The 20737-nt window shown below is 46.4% G+C and overlaps 1 protein-coding gene across 2 annotated transcripts in view; it reads left to right on the forward strand.

The window, feature by feature from the left end:
• ctbp1 (C-terminal binding protein 1) overlaps nt 1-20737 on the forward strand; it is a 405205-nt gene that overhangs the window by 110125 nt on the left and 274343 nt on the right. The window contains exon 1 of one of the 2 annotated variants that reach the window (XM_072497541.1): nt 613-697. The exons of the other annotated variant lie outside the window; for it this stretch is intronic. The gene's annotated coding sequence lies outside the window, so the exon portion shown is untranslated. Of the gene's footprint in view, nt 1-612; nt 698-20737 lie in introns of those variants that run through there. 2 annotated transcript variants of the gene reach the window in all.

Below are 20737 nucleotides of genomic sequence, written 5' to 3' on the forward strand. Positions count from 1 at the left end.
ATAATTTAGAATGGTAAAATAGGCAAGAAGGGCCTTGAAATTTGGGCAAAATATTGTTCGTGTAGAGATCTGCTTCCTCCCCCCAAAGCTTGACAAACACACAAAAGGTGAGCTTGCGGCTGCAGTACCTGCAACTGCCCTGCGTCCACTTTGAAAGGAGGCTGGAAGAGTACCTGGATGCAGTTTGATGTGTGCTATCCATGCCTGGCACAGTGAGAACTGCAGCACACACACACCTAGTTTCATCTTCCAGGGATTTTTGCTCAACAGTCTGTTTCTAAAATCAGCAGCCAGGCGTGTGTTTTTAAAAAAAATTTAACGTTTCTGGCTAATCACGGTCCCTTTAGCTGCTGTACATAATACACCCCTCACAAAAAAATACACCTTTTATTCCAGCAGCCATCCCTTCGAGAGGGGTTGTGTGTGTGTGTGTGTGTTGCCTCTTATTTTTTGGGGCCTACCCCCCTCCCCTCAGCCTCTCTGAGCGAACAGTCTGACTGAGTAATGAGCCATGATATGGTTGGCCAGTTTCCAATAACAGCTGCTTCGGATAGGCTTGTTATAGGCAACCGTCCGCGGCCATTGGTTTCGCCGCCTTTTTTCCGCCCCCCTCCTCCCTCTCCTCCCTCCTCCCCGCCTATTTTTTTGTGATCAGCTGAAGTAAATTGTGGTACAAGCGGAAGGTGGGGGATGCAAGGTTGGTCTCGCTTTTATCACCTGGGAGGGAGGGCGTGTGAGGGACTGACTGACTGAAAGGTAGCAGCAGAAGCAGCTTCTTTTCTGGGGAGAGGGTGAAAGCCCTTGTTGTTGTGGTCGTCGTCCAGTGATTTGAAGATGTGGATTTTTATTTTATTCTTTTGATTGGGCGGGTTGCCACACAGACCAGTCCCCGCTCTCTGTTTGGTCCTGGCTGTGCGTGAAATGAGAGGATGAAGGAGGGGGGTTGGGATATATATTTTATTTCTCTCTGGGGGTGGGAGGGCCTTGTGTTCCTCATTTTTATTTTGGACGGGGCGTCTTGTTTTTGCATCTGTCAGTTGAAAGCTCGCCCGCATTCTGCGATGAGGCAGTTTTATCTTTTAACCCCCCCCCCCCCCCTCCCCCAACCCTCACCCTTCCTGCGGTTTAATCTGCGTCTTGTATCAGGATGTTTTTAAAAAAAATTTCGTCCTACTGTAGCAAACAGAAAGCTTTTACTTTACTGTGCCTAACTTGGCTTGAGTTTGGTGCAGTACCATGACTGCTCAGTAGAAGTTTATACTGAGATTTTTTTTTTGTTGCCCATCAGTGACAGGTTAATGCTGCAATATCGCAGGGCTGACGTTTTTTGGGGGCTGTTTTTACACTTAAAATGTCAAGGTCGAAGTACATTTGTGCGTGGAATTATGTTCTGTGGAATTGTGCAGATTGGGGTCTATTTAAGAAAATAAAACCTGTAAGTGCCCCCCCCCCCCCCCCAAAAAAAAAAATGACTTTGTGGTCTATGATTGTAGTTTTGTATGAATGATATATTTAATACACACTTGCTGACTGCCTCAAATGGGAACGTTTCTAGATATGAGTATCCATCCAACATAGCATGTATAGGCAAAGACCACCACAGGGGTTTAAAAAATGTTTACTGTTCTGGAGTCACAATTGGAAAGCTGTTCTGGTTGTGTGGATACTGAATTTAAAATAAATTTTGAAGTAGAAATTTACAGTTCTGAGTTTGGACTATAACATGCCTTTGGCATTTCCACAGGGATTAAGGTTGCAGAATGCAGTCCCAACATTCACATTTTTAGTTTGATGTCTCTTACCATTTAGACCTGTGTGATCATAAACCTATTCTGGTTGTGCGGTATTTAAGAAAACTATGCAGCAGTTGGGAGTGCTTTGACCTTTTTGCATTGCCAAACCATTGTTGCTGCCTAAATTTAATTTTGCTGATTGTGCTTTCGTTCAGGCACTGCAAATCTCTTGTTCAGCACAGTATCCAGTTTCCTCTGACCCTTTCTGAAACACGTAATCAAGATTATCCATTCTACGAAAAATGGATATGTGTCGTCTTTCTGGAACTGGTTTTTGGAAGCTTTAATACTGCTAATTTACTATTTATTATGAAAATTGTGTTGATTTGGATGGTTGGGCAGAAGGGAAATGCAGCTGTTAAGATAATGTTTCTACCCTTCCAGTTGCTGTTTGAGACTTCCATTAATGTTTGGGGTGTAGCACTATATGTTTCCAAACAAAATGCATGTAAATTACCAAAAGCATAAAAATGAAATTAAATGAAAATCACATTGTCACAAGTAGGCTTCAAATGAAGTTACGGTGAAAAACCTCTAGTCGCCACATTCCGGCACCTGTTTGGGGAGGCTGGTACGGGAATTGAACCGTGCTGCTGGCTTGCCTTGGTCTGCTTTAAAAGCCAGCTCTTTGGCCCTGTGCTAAACCAGCATAACAGGAGGTTTCTTAACATTTAAGGAAATAAAATCTCATGGAATGTATACAAGGCACTAAATACAGAAAGGATGAACATTTGAAGGTTTGGATTGCAGAATTTTAGAAGCATGTGATATATCCAACTGTATTTACCTACAAAAAGAGTCAATTTTTCAGGGTACATTACTGAACAGTAGTTTTGCTCCCTGTGGAAAATGGCACCAATGTTTACCAAAACATTTTGAGTTTGCCAAGACTGCTGTGCTAACAACAATTTTTTTTCTCCCTCTGTATGCTTTCAAATAGTATTTCGTATTTCATCCTCAGTAGAAAAAAACACCAATTTAGCGAGTAGCGTAATGGCTGAATACCATACCGACAGGATTTAAGATCTGCTATTCCCTTGTCAGTTAGTTTATTTTTACATCATGTAAAAACTGAGCAAGTTAGGATTGATGTTGGAACAAATTGTCTGCTATATTTTTGATTTAAGTCATATAAAGACAGCAGTGATATTCCATGTATCCTAGAACTAAAAATGTATAGAAGTCTCCTAATCTGAAAATTTCCCAGTCAGCAGGGGAAAATAGCCAACATGATGTGTATATTCCTTGGATGGTGCAGAAATAGCTCGGGGTGATGCTAGATAAGACTTTTAAAACAGAAAAAATATAGATACAAGACTAAAATTTTCTGACAATCCAGACTAGTGCTCAACACAACCAATGGAACACTGAAGTATATTGATGCCATCATCAAAATGAACCGCACTTAAGTCAGGTGAAATCTTGAATCCCATTTCCAGTGTCAGTCGCCAAAGCGCAAAGGGCATCTTTTAAGTGCTGCGTGCAGTAGAGAAGAGTCACGGGCCTGTTTCCTTCGATCTAAATTATGGGAGAAAACCGAGCTCGTCAGCTAAGAAAGTAGGAATCAAAAGTAAATATCATGGAGGCACAATAGACAATTTAAGGGAATGGAAAGGATAACTCGGGAGTGTTTTTTTTCCCCCAGAATTGTTTGTCTGAGAAAGCTGAAGAGGCATCGGCTCAATCCAGCCAAAAGTAATCTTAGATTTGGAAGCCAGAGGGTTCAATGAATTGAATAGATTTCCAGATAGATCTGTGGAGGCCAAACACCTCTGGGAAATCATTAAATGCTGCAATGGTAGGTCTTCAGGATCTTTTCTGGAATTGAAAGAGCTACGCATCTGATGCTATCTTGTGAAACTGTACTTGACGTCAGGATATCCTTAAAGGGACAGGATAGATTAAGCACATCATGCATGATACATTGTGCATGATGTGGTGTAATGACCAATGCCCCTGTTTATTTTTAAAAAATTAATATTTTATTAATGTATTTGAGAATTTTTATAACCGTAACACAAACAATGACATCAACATGGTAAAATAAACATTCCCCCCCCTCCTCCCCAGCCCAATCTTCTCACACCTCAACCATACAACAACAGTCCCCACCCCCTCCTTTGAAATACTGCATCTGATGACATTTTTAATTTCCCCCGAGTAAGTCGACGAACGGCTGCCACCTCCGGGAGAACCCTAACATTGACCCTCTTAAGGCAAACTTTATTTTCTCGAGACTGAGAAACCCAGCCATGTCACTAACCCAGGTCTCCACACTTGGGGGCTTTGAATCCCTTCACATTAGTAAGATCCGTCTCCGGGCTACCAGGGAGGCAAAGGCCAGGACCTCGGCCTCTTTCACCCCCCTGAACTCCCGGATCTTCCGATACTACAAAGATCGCTACCTCCGGACTCGGCACCACCCGTGTTTTTAGCACCATGGATATTGCCTTAGCAAAACCCTGCCAAAACCCTCTAAGCTTTGGGCATGCCCAAAACATGTGGACATGATTTGCTGGGCTTCCCGCGCACACCTATCCTCTACCCCGAAAAACTTCCTCACCCTAGCCACTGCCAGGTGTGCCCGGTGGACTACTACCTTAAATTGTTTTAGGCTAAGCCTGGCGCACGATGAGGAGGTATTAACCCTGCTTGGGGCATCTGCCCATAGACCCGCCTCTATCTCTCCTCCTAGCTCGTCCTCCCACTTGCCCTTAGGCTCCTCCACTGGAGTTTCCTCCGCCTCCGAAAGCTCCTGGTAAATATCCGATACCTTCTCCTCTCCCACCCAGGTACTGGAAATTGCTCCATCCCCCGTGGCGGCAGCAGCGGAAAGACCGGCACCTGTTTTTTCAGGAAGTTTTGCACCTGCAAATACCTAAAACCATTCCTGACTAGCAATTTAAATTTATCCTCCAAAGCTTTCAAGCTGGGAAAGCTCCCATCTATAAATAGATCCCCCATCCTCCTAATTCCTGCCTTCTGCCAACTCCGGAACCTGCCTACCCGGTACAAACCTGTGGTAATAAATCGGGGTCCAAATTGATGCTCCCTCCACTCTCTTATATCTCCTCCACTGCCCCCAGATGCTCAGAGCTACCAATACCACTGGACTTGTGGAGTATCGGGCCGGCGAGAACGGCAGAGGTGCCGTTACCAATGCTCCCAGACTGGTGTCTTTACGTGACGCCGCCTCCATCTGCTCCCATGCTGACTCCTCCCCCACTACCCACTTCCTAGTCATGGCTATATTAGCCACCCAGTAGTAATTGCAGAAGTTCGGCAGCGCTCCCCCTGACTGCGCTCGAGCAACACTTCTTCACTCGCGGGGTTTTACTCGCCCACACAAAGCCCAAAATAATCTTATTCACCCGCTTTAAAAAGGCCTTAGGGATGAAGATGGGGAGGCACTGAAAGACGGACAGAAATCTGGGGAGGACCGTTATTTTCACTGTCTGTACCCTCCCTGCCAGTGATAGCGGGAGCATGTCCCATCTCTTCAAGTCGCCTTCCATTTGTTCTCCCAACTGGGATAGGTTTAACTTGTGTCGTACCTCCCATTTCCGGGCCACCTGGATTCCCAGATATCATAAGCTCTTCCCGACCATTCTAAGCGGTAGCTCTCCTAGTCTCTTCTGCCCTCTTGCCTGGATCGTAAACATCTCGCTTTTCCCCATGTTCAATTTATACCCTGAAAATTTGCCAAATTCCCCCAAGGTTTGCATTACTTCAACGGGTCCGAATGTACAAGAGCAGGTCATCTGCGTAGAGCGAGACCCGGTGTTCCACCCACCCTCCTCCCCCCACCGAACCAGCCCTTTCCAGTTCCTCGAGATTCTTAATGCCACGGCCAATGGCTCTATGGCCAGAGCAAACAGTAACGGGGAGAGGGGGCACCTTGCCTAGTCCCTCGGTGTAGTTTAAAATACCCCGACCTCAGCCAGTTCGTACGCACACTCGCTACTGGTGCCTGATAGAGCAACCGCACCCAGTCAATATAGCCCTCACCAAATCCAAACCTTCCCAGCGCCTCGCACAGGTAATTCCACTCCACCCGATCGAAAGCCTTCTCCGCATTCATCGCTACCACCACCTCCACCTGCTCTCCTTCTGAGGGCATCATAATGACATTTAGAAGCCTTCGAACATTGGCCTTGAGTTGCCTGCCCTTAACAAATCCTGTCTGGTCTTCCCCTATCACCCCCGGGACACAGTCCTCTATCTTTGTGGCCAGTATCTCAGCCAGCAGTTTGGCATCCACATTCAGTAGAGAAATCGGCCTGTATGACCTGCATTGCTCCGGATCCTTCTCCCGCTTCAAGATCAATGAAATCGAGGCCTGCGTCATTGTTGGGGGGAGGACTCTCTTCTCTCTTGCTTCGTTAAATGTCCTCACCAGCAGTGGGCTCAATATCTCTGAGAACTTCTTGTAGAATTCCACCGGGTAGCCGTCAGGCCCCGGGGCCTTGCCCGATTGCATGCCCTCCAGCCCCTTGATTATTTCCTCAATCTCAATTGGGGTTCCCAGCCCTTCCACCAGATCCTCTTCTACCCTCCGAAACCTCAACTGATCCAGAAATTGCCTCATCCCCTCCACCCCATCCATGGGTTCCGACTCATATAATTTACTATAAAAGTCCTTAAAACACCTCGTTCACCCCCGCTGGGTCCAGGACAGTATTACCGTCTCTACTCTACTTTATCTATCTCCCAAGCCGCCTCTCTTTTCCTGAGCTGGTGCACCAACATTCTGCTTGCCTTTTCCCCGTACTCATAGATCCCCCCCCCCCTTTGCCCTCCTCAACTGTTCCACTGCTTTCCCTGTGGTCAACAGCCTAAACTCCACCTGTAACCTCCGCCGCTCCAGGGCCTCCGGGTATCTCCTGTCCACCTGGAGTATCTCCTCCACAAATCTATCCCTCTCAGCCCATTCCACCTTTTCTCTGTGGGCCGCATCGAGATTAATTCCCCTCTGACTACTGCCTTCAAAGCTTCCCAGACCGTCGCTGCAGAGACCTCCCGTATCACTTGTTTCCAGGTAGTTCTGGATGGACTTGTTAACCCGCCCACAGACCGCCCTGCTCAGAATAAAAAAGTTGATGCGAGAGTACACCTCGTGGACATGTGGGAAAAAAAGGAAAACTCCTTCGTCCTCGGCCGTGCAAACCTCCATGGGTCTACTCCTCCAATCTGTTCCATAAAACCCTTCAATTCCTTTGTCGCAGCCGGCCTCCTCCCTGTCCTGGATTTTGACCGATCCAATTCTGGATCAATGACTTGTGTTAAAGTCTCATCCCATGATCCGGTTATGTGACTCTTAAGTCTGGGATCTTACCTAAAACCCGCCTCATAAATTCCACATTGTCCCAATTTGGAGCATATATGTTCACGAGTACCACCTGCACCCCCTCCAGCAATCCCCCAAGTCAAGCTCCGGCTGAACACCTGTCCACCCCCAACTGCGCTTCCGAGAGTCAGCTGACGCATGCTGACTCAATAGCTCCCGCCCCTGGCACCAAGCAGTCTGTCTCCCTATTGTTCGCTCCTCTTCCCCCCCCCCCACATGAATAAACATTTTAAAAGCTTCATATTCCCCATTGAGAAAAACAACAGAAAAAAGAAAGTGAAGAAACTTCTTCAGCTTGACGATCACTTTAGAAAAGTAGTCACACAAAAAGCAGAACTAAATTCAAAGCCCCCCCCCCCCCCCCCCCCGCCCCATCTCACAAGGTCCCTGCATGGCAGATCAACCTTTAACCATCCACCCAGCCCATTATTTCACATAGAACTTTTGCAATCCAGCACCACAAATCACTGCCACAGTACTTTTCCAAAGCTTAAGTGTCTTTTAATTACCTCCAGCTTTTATTTAATAAAGGTCCATACTTCATTTGGCGTTTGAAAGTAGTAGTCCGGTTGCTCAAGTGTGATCCACAGGCAGGCTGGGTACAGCATCCCGAACTTCACCCCCTTCTTAAAGAGGGTCGTTTTTGCCCGATTGAACCCAGCTCACCTCTTGGCCAAATCCGCTCCCAGGTCCTGATAAATGTGCAACTCCCAGTTCTCCCACTTGCTGCTCCGTTCTTTCTTGGCCCACCGCAAACCGTGTTCCTTGTCCATGAAACGGTGAAAATGTACCACCATTGCCCTCGGCGGTTCGTTTGCTCTGGGCTCTCTCGTGAGGGCTCTGTGTGCTCTGTCCACTTCCAGGGGCCGAGGGAACACCCCAGCCCCCATCAACTTCTCGAACATGTCCGTCACATCGGCCCTCGCATCCGATCCCTCACTGCCTTCAGGGAGGCCAACAATTCTGAGATTCTGCCTCCTGGACCTGTTCTTCAGGTCTTCTAGCTTCTCCTGCATTCTTTTCTGGCGGTCGTTTATCATCCCCACCTTGCTTTCCAGCACGGTTCTATACTCCTCGTGCTCGAACAACTTTTGTTGGATTGCTCTCCCATGGGTTTCCTGATTCTGAACCACTTGATCAATCAAAGTCTTAATCAGGTCCAGCGTGTCCTTCTTCAGCTTGGCGAAGCAATCCTCGCAAAACTTCACCAGCTGCTCCATCGATCACTGTGCCGTCTCCCCGCGGCCCTGCTGCTCTGCCATGCTGTCCCGTGTTACCAGCTCTGCTTACGTCTCCCTTATAGGACTTCGTAGCTACTTCTGGTCCAATTCTCCATACACCGGAGGGGGATTTCTCCTTACTGTCTCACTTTTCACTGCTTTATCCCATAAAATCTCCCTAAAACAGGGGAAAAAGGTCCAAAAGTCCGTTACAGGCGGGAGCTATCAAATGTGCGACCTACCCCCTCCATGGCCGCACCGGAAGTCGCCCCTGTGTTTATTAAGTAGTTCAACCGATGTGGCAGATTTGGCATGCAAATTATTTTGCAATTCTTGCACAAAAGAAAGGAATTGATCTTCAAGTTTGCAAGAAATAAGACAAAATTTGTCACTTTTAATTTTTCATGAGATTGAAGATTGGATTGATAAATTTTGTCTGGTGTTTTTTGTTGTTTGTGCCAACTGACATTTTAGAAGAAGAGAGCCAAACGATGCATTACTTGCTAACTTAACTGCATGTAACTTCCGCAGTAATCTGACTCATCAATTTCAGTTGTATTATGCTATTATTTTAAAGGTTCATTGGCTGCGTTTTCGGCATCAGTTACATGTGATATCGTGGAACCGAAAGGTTAAACTATTCATGTTGGTCTTCCTTTTGTCAACATTGTCTGGAAAATTGAGATTTTCTTTGAATTGATATTTTCTCCATCTAGGGCAGCACGGATAGCACAATTGCTTCACAGCTCCAGGGTCCCAGGTTCGATTCCGACTTGGGTCACTGTCTGTGCGGAGTCTGCACATCCTCCCCGTGTGTGCGTGGGTTTCCTCCGGGTGTTCCGGTTTCCTCCCGCAGTCCAAAGATGTGCAGGTTAGGTGGATTGGCCATGATAAATTACCCTTAGTGAACAAAATTGCCCTTAGTGTTGGGTGGGGTTACTGGGTTATGGGGATAGGGTGGAGGTGTTGACCTTGGGTAGGGTGCTCTTTCCAAGAGCCGGTGCAGACTCAATGGGCCGAATGGCCTCCTTCTGCACTGCCAATTCTATGATCTATGAAATGAAATGAAAATCGCTTATTGTCACAAGATGCCAAGTTGAGATTATTGAATGTTGTGAAAGCTGTACTCTTCCAGTGTGCATTTGTGTCTGCTACAGTTGATGATGATGGTGGAGAATTGATGATCATTGGCTGGATCTTGTGTGGCGTGAATGCTACTTGTCAACGTGTGTGTGTGCGTGTCCAGCAAAATGAAGAATATTAATTTCTTTTACAAGTTGAAGAACTTCATGGGACTGAAATCTGATCGATCTGAAACTGATGATCTAAACTCAATGTTAAAAGAGCGGTAGGCAGCACGGTGGCACAGTGGTTAGCCCTGTTGCCTCACGGCGCCGAGGTCCCAGGTTCGATCCCAGTTCTGGGTCACTGTCGGTGTGGAGTTTGCACATTCTCCCCGTGTTTGCGTGGGTTTCATCCCCACAACCCAAAGATGTGCAGAGTAGGTGGATTGGCCACGCTAAATTGCCCCTTAATTGAAAAAAAATGAATTGGGTACTCTAAATTTATGAAAAAAAAAAGAGGGCTGTGCAGAGATGGTGAATGCATTGGTGGGGATGGTGGACAAGGGTTGCGATGGTTGGTTGGTGGTGGTGGGGTGGGGGTGGATTGGGGGTTTAGACCCATAGGACACGAGGAGCAATTTTTTCACTCAAAGGCTGGTGAATCTTTGGAATTCACTACCCCGGAGAGCTGTGAAGTCAAGGCTGTGATCAATAAATTAAATTTCTAAATGGTAAAGACATCAAGGGATACAGAAATTGCAGAGGAAAGGTAGAAGATCAGCCATGATCTAATTGAATGACAGAGCAGCTCCTTGGGCCGAATGCCCTACTCCTGCTTTTGTTCCTAACACAATGGATGGTATCCTCTGTGAAGATAGGACTTCATCAGTACAAAAACTTCAGTGGTCACTATTACCAGCACTTGTCACCGGTCCAGTTGTTTTTGACAGGTGAGTATGGGAAGTGGGCTTTTCCCAAGGTCCAGTCAGGCAATTTTGCCCTTAGTGCGACTGAGCCATTTTTTTCTGGTGGGCATTTTTTCTGGTGGGCATTGAAGTCCAGCCACCGAGAATACATTTCATGTCCTTGCTCCCCTCCGTGCTTCTTCCAAGTGTTATTTACCATATAGGTATATTGATTCATTAACTGAGGGGTGAGTGGCAGGTAATAATCAGGAGGTTCCCTCGAGTATATATTTGACCTGATGCCATGAAACTTGATGGGAGTACAAGAATCTAAAATTGGGGGCGGCACAGTGGATAGCACAGCTGCCTCGCAGCGCCAGGGACCCGGGTTCAATTCCGGCCTTGGGTAATTGTCTGTGTGGTGTTTGGGCTTTCTCCCTGTGTCTGTATGGGTTTCCTCCAGGTGCTCCGGTTTCCTACCACAGTCCAAAGATGTCCAAGCTGGGTGGAGTGGCCATGCTAAATTGCCCTTTAGTTTCCCACTAAAATGATGGCGTTTGGAACATTGGTTGTATGGTATAATTTGGTGACTATGATTGTGTCAAGCTGTTGCTTGCCTGTGTGCCAACTCTCCAAATTTTGAGATAAGCCCCCAGATGTGAGGAAGAAGTATTGTGCAGGGTCTCTTGGAGAACATGGGGGAGGATGGCACTAGGTGGTTGCTCATTCGGAGAGCTTGTGTGGCCATGAAGGGCCAAATGACTTCCTGTGTGAACACGTCTGTGATTGTGACTGGGCATAGTGGTTTTATTTTGTCATTTTTGGTGACTAGGTCAATGTGAGATGGCCTGTCAGACCTTAATCGGTGGTGGAGGGATTGATATATTTTAGCTTAACTACATTTATAGGTAGGATTTTTAAGATTGGGGTTTATATAAGTGCAATAGTTAACTAGATTGATAAATGTTTGTTTACACTGAAATGCAGCATTTTGAAGTCTTGTTTGGTTGAATGAAATTGAAATGGGTGGGGTGTGGTTGAATGAAATTGAAATGGGTGGTGTGGTGTGGAGGGAGAGCTGAGAATCTACACGTGTTCTTTCAGAATCAGGAAATGAAAAAAAATGAGCAACTTCAGCATTAGGTACAAGTAACTGTGAATGTGGTTTCCTGTGTGATTCAGATTACACTTTTTTTTGTGCATAGGATACCTAATGTATGTGCGATTAATATTTGTCTGTATTGGGTCCCCGTCGCTCTTTGGTTTTAATCTGTCTCTGACTGTTCTGTAATTTGTGTTTCACACTTGTGGAAACTATTCTTGCAGTTTAAGCTTTTACTGATTGTTATAATTTTACTGTGTCAGTTGATTGCGTCGATGTTAACGATTGTGATTTGCAGGGTTACGTTTTTTTTTAAGTCAATGTTTGTTGGTACAACAAGCACCCTCAGCTGGACTGACTGGTTTCTCCATAGGTACGGAGTTAAAATTTTCAGTCAATGACCCTTCATCAGATGCAGTTTTAATGGAAGGTCATAAACCTGAATCATCAACTCTTTCTCTTTCCCAATGGCCATTGCCTGATCTGCTGAATATTTCCAGCATTTTGTTTCTATTTCTGCTTTTCCAGCTTGGGCAGTTTTTTGCTTTTGTAAAAGTTCCCTTTCTCAGCTACTTGCAAAAGCATTTCGTAGCATACCTACAGTGCAGAAGGAGGCCATTTGGCCAATGGAGTCTGCACTGGCCCTCTGAAAGAGCACCCAATTACCCGATCCCCTCCCCATAACCCCACCAAACTGTTGGACACTATCAGGCAATTTAGCATGGCCCAATCACTTAACCTGCATGTCTCTGGCCTTTTGAAACCTCCCAAGAAATAATTGTTGAAAAGAATCTGTAGTTTGCTGTGTTATTTCTATAATATTCTCGTGTATCCCTATTCAGCCTTGGTATGAATTTGATAAGACTGTCGTTAACAGCTTTTAACTTGAATATCATGAAACCATTGCTGCTCAAACAGATTGTTGTATATCCACTTCATTTACTGTTTGTGGGACCTTGCCGAGTGCAAATTGGCTGTCATGTGCAAGTCATTGGACTTCAAATTTACTGTTTATGGGACCTTGCCGAGTGCAAATTGGCTGTCATGTGCAACAGTCATTGGACTTCAAAAGTACTCCATTCGTTGTAAAGTGTTTTGGACAAGTCAAATTCAAGTCCAGACTGTTAGGTTTTCTATTTCGATTGATAAATATTAGAAATAAGGCCTAGTTTTAATGGGTTTTGTTTCATGAATCTATGCCTGGAAGACTAAAACCTATAATTAGATTCATGCTGGACAAAGGTGTTTGTGAACGCGGGGGTTGGTTTCAGTCTAACTATGATTCTATTGTGCATAGAGAGGGGTACAGTATGAAGAATAAATACACCAGCAAAAGTCGCTTAGCAGCTGGGGCCTGTTTTAAGTTTTAGTTTAGCTAATTTGATTCCAGTTGGAGATAGGCAATGAGAAAGAAGGTAGCTGTCACCGATCTGCTTGAAGCAGTTGATTTGATTTTAGAATGTTAAAGAGGGAACATCTCTCTCTGCCTATACACAGTATTCCAGATGTAGTCACGCCCAAAGCCCTGGACAACTGTAGCAAGACTTATTTATTCTTGTCGCCAATCCTCTTGCAATAAAGGCCATGCCATTTACCTTCCTAGGAGACCTAATCTCCTGCCTAACATGTTGTGTCTCCAGGATGTTTGAAGAATGCCCGAGTCGAAAAATGAGAGGATTCATTTTCAGGCATCCAGAATCACTACCTAATGTGGTCCTATACACTGAGCTCCCCTCAGTCACTGTACCTTGTACTGACGCCCTTTTTGATTTTTGTCTGTGGCTTCTCTGCCTTACACTTTCCCCCTTACTGCCTTTTATTTCTGTCCCTGTTTTACTACCTTCCAACTTCCTGCATCGGTTCCCATCCCCCTGCCACATTAGTGTAAACTATCCCCAACAGCTCTAGCAACCCCCCCCCCCCCCCCCCCCCAGGACATCGGTTCCAGTCCTGCCCAGGTGCAGACCGTCCGGTTTGTACTGGTCCCACCTCCCCCAGAACCGGTTCCAATGTCCCAGGAATTTGAATCCCTCCCTCTTGTACCATCTCTCGAGCCACGCATTCATCCTCTCTATCCTGACATTCCTACTCTGACTAGCTCGTGGCACTGGTAGCAATCCTGAGATTACTACCTTTTGAGGTCCTACTTTTTAGTTTAACTCCTAGCTCCCTAAATTCAGCTTGTCGGACCTCGTCCCATTTTTTACCTATATCGTTGGTGCCCATGTGCACCACGACAGCTGGCTGTTCACCCCCCTCCCCCCCAGAATGTCCTGCAGCCGCTCCGAGACATCCTTGACCCTTGCACCAGGGAGGCAACATACCATCCTGGAGTCTCGATTGCGTCAGCAGAACTGCCTGTCTATTCCCCTTACAATTGAGTCCCCTATCACTATAGCCCTGCCAATCTTCTTCCTGCCCAGCTGCGCAGCAGAGCCAGCCATGGTTCCATGAACCTGGCTGCTGCTGCCTTTCCCTGGTGAGTCATCCCCCTCAACAGTATCCAAAGCGGTATATCTGTTTTGCAGGGAGATGACCGCAGAGGACACCTGCACTGCCTTCCAACTCTTGCTCTGTCTTTTGGTCACCCATTTACTATCTCCCTCAGTACCTTTCACCTGCGGTGTGACCAACTCGCTAAACGTGCTATCCACATCATCCTCAGCATCGCAGATGCTCCAAAGTGAGTCCATCCGCAGCTCCAGAGCCGTCAAGCGGTCTAACAGGAGCTGCAACTGGACACACTTCTTGCACGTGAAGGAGCCAGGGACAGTGGATGTGTCCCTGAGCTCCCACATCGCACACGAGGAGCATGACACGGGCCTGAGATCTCCTGCCATGTCTTAAACCTTTGGTTAACTTCAACAACTACAATTTCAACAAAAAAAACAGCAAAGAAAAAATAAATAAATATACCAATGAAAAGAAACAGTAAAACAGAAACACTACTTACCAGTCACTTACCAGGGATAAAAAGCACCTCCTCCCCACCCAGCTTCGAATTCCCACCTAGATTCAAATTCCCAAACTCACTCTTAGCTGTGTCTCACTCCTGGCTCTGTCTTCTCTGGCTCACTGGGAGAACTCTTCACACATCTTCGCCACTGAGTAGTACTACACACCCATGTTTCACCCGATGCCTGCGTCTATGTATTTATGTCTGTCCTACGTATTTCATGTGTGGAACAATCTGTTTAGAATGTACGCAGAACAATACCTTTCACTGTACCTCTGTACACATGACAATAAGTCATATCAAATTCCATCACACTCCTGACTTGTGCCTTGTCCCCAGTTATGCAGTGGGGACCTTGGTCAGACCTTAAAGCCCTTAAAGTGCAGTTTGTGCAGAGAATCCCCTATTCCAAAATGGATGGGTGGCAAAAATCAGTAACATAGGCCGATGAGCCTAATATCTATTATTGGAAAAACGTTGGAACCAATGTTTAAGGAAGGTATGGCTCTGTCCTGAGATAAGAGCCAGTGGTGTTCGAGGTAGTATATTGGCATGGATAAAGAATTGGCTAATGGGTAGGAAACAGCGCAAAGGGTTTCTTTTTCAGTTTGTTGACCTGCAACCTCTGGGGTTCCTCGGGGATCAGTGCTAGGACAGAAACTGTGTGCAATATATATGTGTGACTTGGAAGGACACGAGTAGCCAAATTTGCAGATGATACAAAAATGAGTGGAAAGGAGGTTGAGGGATATAAACCGTTTGCAAAGATGTGGAGATGCCTGCTTTGAACTGGGGTGGGCACAGTAAGAAGTATTACAAAACCAGGTTCAAGTCCAACAGGTTTGTTTGGAATCACTACCTTCATCAGTTGAGCGAAGAGGTGGGTTCCACAAACACGTATATAGATAAAGTCAATGATGCAAGATGATACTTTGAATGCGAGTCTTTGCAGGTCATTGAGTCTTTCGAGATCCAGACGGGCGACTGGAGGGAGGGATAATCACAGGTTAAAGGAGGTGTGAATTGTCTCAAGCCAGGACAGTTGGTAGGATTTCCCAAGCCCAGGCCAGATGGTGGGGAATGAAGATAGTGAGACATGAATCCAAGGTCCTGGTTGAGGCCATACTCATGCATGCGGAACTTGGCTATCGGTTTCTGCTCAGCGATTCTGCGTTGTCGAGAGTCCTGAAGGCCACCTTGGAGAACGCTTACCCCAAGATCAGAGGCTGAATGCCCTTGACTACTTGAAGTGTTCCCTGACGGGGAGGGACCATTCCTGCCTGGTGTTGCGAGATGTCCGTTCATCTGTTGTCGCAGCGTCTGCATGGTCTCGCCAATGTACCATGCCTCAGGACATCCTTTCCTGCAGCGTGTGAGGTAGACGACGTTGGCTGAGTCGCACGAGTATGTACCGCATTGTTCCCACATGCAATGGTGGATTCCATGTCGATGATCTGGCACATACATCCCAACGTGAAAAGAAAATGGGCTGTCAAGACTGGAGGTTGCTCCCATCAATGGAAGAAATCATTAAGAATTGTAGAATGTACCCTTGGGACACAGCACATGGCAGCTGTTGTCAGGATTTTCCCAATTGTTTAGTATGTACAAACCTGGAACAGAGTTCCTCCTCCTCTTCCAGGCCTCTTAATTGCACTCTGTGTGAAAGGGTGAAGTGCCCACTCTCTCCAACTCCAGCAAAACAAAAAGCTTTAGGACATAAGCTGTCATTTGCACAGAACATGAACATAAGTGCAAACAAATAGATGACTCAGCAAAGTTGTGTCATTCAGACCATACTTGGGTTTCCTTTTATGCTCCAGAGAGCATGCATGCATTGTGCATATGAAAAACATCCACGGAATATTGGGGTAGTTCAGGAAAATGCTGTTGAAGTAGAAGATCAGCCATGATGGTCATTTGAGGTCTGCAGCACAGAAATGGCCCATTGTGCTTGCGCCTATCAAAAACCACCTAACTTTCACAATAACATTTGCAAGTGTCATTGGACCTCACATGATGTGCTCAGATGTCTTATCATCTTGCTTTCAGGAACTTGTCGAACCAGAATTGTTGATTCTTGAAACATGAGGGCTATACTTGCACAACAAAATGGGGAGATGTGCTGGAAAAACCCAGCAGGCCTGGCAGCATCTGTGGAGAAAGAAAGAGTTAACATTTTGAGTCTAAATGAGTTGCCGTCTTCTGTATTTGCATAGATGCTCTAGTTTGTGATTTTCAGCATTCCTACAAAAAAATCCTACCAATTTGGCATGTAGAGTGAAGCAGTGGTTTGCGATCCAACTGATGAACACCCTGTGCAGCATGTGCATGCGACTTGATGGCATGCTGAAGTGTGCAGCATCCAGTAACACGCAGTTCCCCCAATCTTCCCCCCCCCCCCCCCCCCAACCGATCTGATCGTCACTAAAGCTGCTTGACATTACAAAAATCTGGCAACAAAGAACCTTGTAGTATAGTGGTATAGTGCAAAATCTGAGCATTTAGTTATATTGCCCTCCTGAGGTATGAATAAAGTTACTTCAGTAATGGCTGCCTGCTGTGAACCCCATTGTAGTAACTTGATCACAAAAAGGTAGTCAAAACATGTTGTTAATAAAGTTAATGTTATATAAAAATAACAACGTTTGAACTACAGTATGGACTCAAAAATGATCAACTAGTTAAACATCGAAATAACAGTAACAGAATAGAATTAGAGCTGACAGCAGTTAAATAGGAACATGCACCGGTAACAGCAACTACACTGCACTTATTGATGACCTCAGCAATGGATTTAAATAAGATGCATAATAATCTTTCCCCTATCCCCTTCAATTTTAATCCCCTCTAAAGACAGAAATGCAATGACACTAATGCTTTCTTTATCAGTCAGTCTTCAGGACCTTTGTGGCTGCGCTGTGATCTGTGCAGTAACACTGGTGACTGTCAACTCCGCCTTCAATTTGTCTTCCATGGGGTAGGCCACTGTCCTCTTTTTAAAAAAAACAAAACCAGGAGTAGTCTCAGGATCTGCAATGTACCTTATTCATCTTTGAAAACCTCAGGGTATTTCTGAATGACATCCTCTGTCACTTTAATCCCACACCAGTTCAACTGAATCTTCGTGAGCCAGCATCGAACCGACTGTTGCCCGCGAAGCAATGAATGCAATTCTGGGCTACATCTGCCACTACTGGACTGTTGAGTTGCTTTCTGTGAAAAGAAGCAGTTGCCAAATTACATTCTCCAAAGAAACCCTCTCGTCACTGTGGGTGTGACATGAATTTGGAAATCGACCTTCAAGACAGATTCATAGAAGATATAAAGCACAGTAAAGGCTATAACTTCACATGAAGTGTGTCCTTTTAAGCGGTCACAGCATTGAAATGGCCAACTTAATTTTTTCCTGAGCCACTGGGGCTGAGAGATTGTTGTGTGGGATAGTCTAGGACCAGAGGACATTATCTCAGAGTATGGGGCCACCCATTCAAGAGAGACACGAGGAGAAATTTCTTCTTGAGAATAATGTAATGGGTAGCAGGCTCTAGATGATCTGTTGTTAAGTATGTTGAAGGCTGAGATAGACATAGGGAACCAAGGAATATGGGGATAAGGCAGGAAAACAGAGTTGAGGATTCAGATCCGATCAACCATGATCTCATTGAATGGCAGAGTAGACTCAATGGGCAGAATGGTTTACTTCTGTGCCGACATCTTGGGGGGAGTGAGACCCAAGTTCACAGTCTGTGTCTCGGATTTGGATGCTATTGGTGCCACGGCAGCCACCAACCATTTAAATTCCCTCTTTCCAGTCCAGGTGCTGTGCCTGTGGGGGAAAATCAATCATGTCCTGAAAGCATGCAGGACTACCAGCAATAGCAGCTGGCAGCCATTGAGCAGGTCGGCCATTGTAAATCTACAGCTAGATCTAGAGTTTGAAATCCCTCTGTACATATGAAAGATATGGGGCGCAGGGCGCAATTTAAAAAAAAAAAAAAAAAGTTGCTCTTTGGGGACATATAGCGGGGTGTTTCTCTTTAATGGACTCCATTGTACTACTTGGCCTCAGGAGGGAATGCCATGCTAAGGCTGCATTTGCCTCCTGTCTTGCACTGAGTTCAACTTGCCAGTGCAGGAAGAGTTTTTGTGGATGGCACTCCGATCATTCGACGCCCACCCCACCCCCACTGCCCCAACGTGCCTCTTTGGGGGTCCTCGAGCTTCAGGCCCGGCACCCAGGCACCTTGATGCTACCAGCCTGGCAGTGCCCCTGCCAGCCTGACTGCCAATTGGCATTGCCAGGGCGCCAGGCCGGTGGTACCTTGGTGTCTGTGAGAGTGCGGGGTACCACACGGCCCAGAGCCCGACCACCCGGGGTCCTCCAATGGCCAGGAAGACATCCCCCTGCCTTCCCCAGGTGCTGTTACGGCTGGTCTAAGTTTGAGTGGACCAGTGCTAAACACCGCCGTGGGGAGGTCTCCCAGGTGAGACCATTAGTTCCCGGGCCTTGGGAGAAATGAGCCAGCGGCTCATTTAAATATGTTAATCTGGATCACGCCCAGTGAGGGCCAGATGCAGTCGCGAGATCTAGTTGTGAGGGTCACGCATCGCGCGAGAGGCATCTCGTGAGATTAACAACCTCATTGCGTCACCGAATTGGGAGCGATGCAGCCATTAGATCGCGCCCATGGAAACAAAAGATGATGTTATCAGGCAGGAAGATCAAGTGGTGTACTCCCATCAGAGAGCAAGAAAAACAGCACACTGAAGATGAGAGTCAAAAGGGTTCTACATTTTAAATGAAAGTCGGCGATTCACTGCTGACTTTTATAGCTGACCGAGTTGCAGCATGGTCTGCTTTCGCAGAAGGCGAATACACGAAGCCCCTCCGTCACATTCTCTTAAATCAGACCGGTGTGAGACTAGTTATTCCAGTAAACTTATCCCAGCGTCAGGTGAAGTTAATATTAGGATGGGATATGATGATGCAGCCTGTTTCTTGCCATTGGTACTGGAGGAATGGGAAGAAATTATGGTTCAACTGCAACAAATTATTTAGAATAGGAATCTGACCTTGAGAATATGCTCCTGTAGCACTAAGTAGTCAACCAAATGATAAAATTAGACTTCACAAGGCTGTCCAGGTAAATGTACAGCTGATATTTTATAAGGCGAGAGGCCAGATATGAAAATTAAATATATTAGAAATAAGAAGGTGAACACCAGTGAATGTCAAGTTCTAAAAGCAGATGGGTCTGTTCAAATTTGTGGTAATTATAAGCAAATGGCAGAGAAGGTGTTTGTAAATGATACTTACCAATACCTAATAATAGTGAAGATTTGTTTTCCAATTTAACCAATGAAAAGGTATTTGGTAAGATTAGGGGCGCTATTTTACAACCATGTCGTGCTGAAGTGAGAGCGCGACGTGGCCATTAGATCACAGGAGAGGCCAAATGGGAACCGGGCTGGCTGCTGATTGCTAACTAGCCCACTCCTGTTGGTGAAAACTAGATCCCCCCCATGGTATGGCGTGAAACCAATAATCACCACTTAAAGCCAATCTCCTTACAATTAATGGGAACAGACCACTATCTCTCAGCCTCCCGTGATCTAACCTTTTCCCCAGCAAGTACCCATGTGGGTGTTGATTAGTACATCTCTTTAACAATGTGAAGCTGGCGGAATGTCTGCTGTGGGGATCCGAGGAGGTGAGTAGCCATCATCGTTCCCGGGCAGTGAAATCGGGGCACTGGGGTGATTGGCGGGGAAGTGCACCTGGGCTGGGTGGGGTGGTGGGTGCTGAAACGCCCACTAGTCCGCCATGCTTCCCCCCCCCCCCTCCCAGATTGTGTTCACCCATAACTGGGGCAACCCAGCTCCTGTCTGTCTCACTGCCCATCCATAACTCCCATTGACCGTGGAGGCCTCTGGTCGCATGGCTGAAGGCTCCTGCTAATAGGGAATTTGCAATCATAGTTCAGTGAGCATTCCACAGTTCCCAAGTGGATTCCCGTGGGTAGGCGTGCCATGTAGCATGTGGGGTTTATTGCCTAGAATCTCAACCAGATTGTGATGCCTGAACACTGGATGAAGCCATGGTGTGGCGGCCCATGTGTAAGGCCCCGCCCCACACCTTGAGGCGTCGACTGCCCATCAGTCAAGGGAGGGACCCAGAGGGGGAGTCCGCCCACAGCTCGTGATGTACAGACGACTTGACAGCGTGTGCCGCAGGAGGTTCTGTCGCAACAAGGGGACAGTGTGGCGCTTGGGCCGTGTCCTTGTGGACTTGACACCATGTCAGAGGAGGATACCAACTTCCGACGGACATGAAGGTCACTGCAGCT

The sequence above is a fragment of the Scyliorhinus torazame genome, chromosome 3, assembly GCF_047496885.1.
Source record: "Scyliorhinus torazame isolate Kashiwa2021f chromosome 3, sScyTor2.1, whole genome shotgun sequence".
NCBI classification, from domain to species: Eukaryota; Metazoa; Chordata; class Chondrichthyes; order Carcharhiniformes; family Scyliorhinidae; genus Scyliorhinus; species Scyliorhinus torazame.